The sequence below is a fragment of the Oryzias melastigma genome, linkage group LG16 (genome assembly GCF_002922805.2).
Source record: "Oryzias melastigma strain HK-1 linkage group LG16, ASM292280v2, whole genome shotgun sequence".
Taxonomy (NCBI): Eukaryota; Metazoa; Chordata; class Actinopteri; order Beloniformes; family Adrianichthyidae; genus Oryzias; species Oryzias melastigma.
In genome coordinates, this window is record NC_050527.1 from 25941141 (window position 1) to 25943893 (window position 2753).

Genomic DNA, 2753 nt, shown 5'->3' on the forward strand with positions numbered 1-2753 from the left:
CCTGAAAATGTTCTCCACAGTTTTTTTCCTCATCACCTTGTTTTGCTTCCTTTTGCACCATAACAGCTTGAAGTCTCTTGTAATTGTGGATGAGGTTCTTCATTTTCTAAGATGGTAAATCAGCCCATTCTCCTTGACAGAAAACCTCAAGTTTCCTTATTTTTTTTTTTTGTTTTTATTTTTATTCAACCTTTATTTAACCAGGTGGAAAAACCTGTTGAGATCAAGATCTCTTTTACAAGGGTGACCTGGCCAAGTAGTCAGCATCAAACGTTCCAAAAATAAAGTTACAGTATAAGCAAAAAATAAAATAAGTTGTGACATTAAAATATGTACAGTTCTTCTTCACCTTTCGGCTTATCCCTTTTGGGGTCGCCACAGTAAACCAGCGCTCACTGTTTCGCATCAGTGATTTGGCGGATGCACTTCCTGACTCAACCCTGTAGTTGAGGGGCACAGGGATCCAGTTAGGCAACAGCGTCAAGGGTCTTGCCTAGAGACCCAGTCTGGATGGAGATCGGTGGACACCCCGGGAGCCCACTGAGCCATCCAGCCACAGCAAATTGGAATATGTACAGTATAAGATTTAAAGCTTGGGTGTAGCAAAGGGACAAGGCAGGGTAATAAATTCTTGGACTGTCTTGCTTGAACTTAGATCTCCCTAGTGTTGCTCAATAATATTGAGGTCAGGAGACTAAGACGACAACTCCACAGTTTTCACCTGATTCTGATGGAACCAATGGCAGGTGTACTTGGGGTTTTAGATCATTTTGTTGAAACGCCCAGGTGTGTCCCATGGGCAGCCTCAGCGCTGAAGACTGACCGTTTTTCCTCCACTATCTTCTGTTAACATGCTTTATTCATCTTCCCATCACTTTTGATCAAGTTTCTTTTTGTCTTTGTAGCTCACACATCTTCAAACCATCAGCGAACCACCTCCGTCTTTTACAGTAGGAACAGTGATATTATCATACTAGACCTTGTTGACTCGTCTCAAAACGTAGTGTTCAATCTTCACTCCAAACAACTTTGGTCCAGAGGTTTGGAGGCTTGTGTCTCTGCTGTTTGGTATATTGTAAGCAAACTATGTTGTAGCATTTGTGCAAAAAAGGTTTCCTTCAGGCAACTCCAAGATGCAGCTCTCAATATAATTTTTTTCAGATCAGGCAATAACGATATATATCACAATATAAACCAAATAACTATATTTGTCCAAATTTAATGCTCTGTGGCTCAAAACAGAAATGTGTAATCATCAGCAGGTTGTTTAGATTTAAATGTTTATTTCCTATCATACTTTAAACACAACAAATGTACTGAAAATCATGCAACTATTCTTTAAACAACTATATATATATATATATATAAAGAACAAACACACCCCTCTCACCCTCCGCGGGTGGTTTCTCCTCTTAGCTGGGGTCCACTTCCAGAGGTCTGGGAGCTTGAGGGTCCTGCAGTATCTTAGTTGTTCCTAGACTGTTCTTTTCTGGACTGAGATGTCTGAGGTCTTTCCAGGGATCTGCTGTAGCCACTCCTCCAGTTTGGAGGTTACAGCCCCGAGTGCACCAATTACCACAGAAGCCACTGTCACTTTCACCTTCCAAGCTTTCTCCAGTTCCTCTCTGAGTTCCTGGTATTTCTCCGGTTTCTCATGTTCCTTCTTCTTGATGTTACCATCGTTTGGTACTGCCACATCCACCACAACGGCTTTCCTCTGTTCTTTATCCACCACTACAATGTCTGGCTTGTTCTCCATTACCATCCTGTCCATCTGGATCTGGAAGTCCCACAGGATCTTTGCTCTCTCATTCTCTACCACTTTCAGAGGTGTTTCCTACTTTGACTTTGGGGTTTCCATAAGTAAAAGAGACCACTAAGCTGTTTGTTCAGTTCCATTTAAATACAAAGCATTCATTTTACAAATACATTCTAATGTTTTTAGGCTACCATTTGAACTTTTTTCTAAATGACTTTTAAGAAAATTAAATTGCATTGAAGTAATTTATAAATGGTGTTGGAAACCCAGGATTCTGCCTATGGGGTCCTTTGGTGTGTTAAGTGTGATAAATGACCATAGCTATGTTAAATGATTATATGCATGTGATTATATACTGTCAAGCCTGTTTTCTGCTTGTATTCTTGCTTCCAAAGGTGGCAAAGGGATTGTGGTTGGGTGCAATCCAAAAAAATATAAAAAACAATGCCACCCCGGAATGCAGGGTTCGGGGAACCCAAAGGGCAGTCCTGACAAAGTAGATTTTTTCCCAACCAGTCAAGACGTGGTTCCAGTTCAATAAATAGTTTTATTAAAAGATAAAACAAATGAAAACAATCAAAGCTAAAATAAAAGCCCTACTTGGGGAAGGCTTACCGGCAGAACGCTTGGCGTATGAGGGGAGGACAAAACAAAACAAACTGGATTACACCCCACAGTGACATGCACACACACGTGTGAAAGGGATTGGACCCACACCAGGAAACACACAACAAGCCTCCACTGTCATCGCCCAACACGCTCTGCCAAGCACTTCCACTGAAAAGAAAAAGATAAATAAAACCAGTAAGTGGGGTAACCACACACACCTACACACTCACGCCTAACAGAATCTAGTAAAAAAGGGTAAAATGAAAAGGGAAGGCAGCCGTCCATAAAGTCTCGGGGCTCGCCGAAAGCCTGAAGCAGTGTCCTGGCAGAGCTTTGGTTTTTCTGCACAGCACAGGAGCAGAAGCCAACAAAAGAAAAAACAACT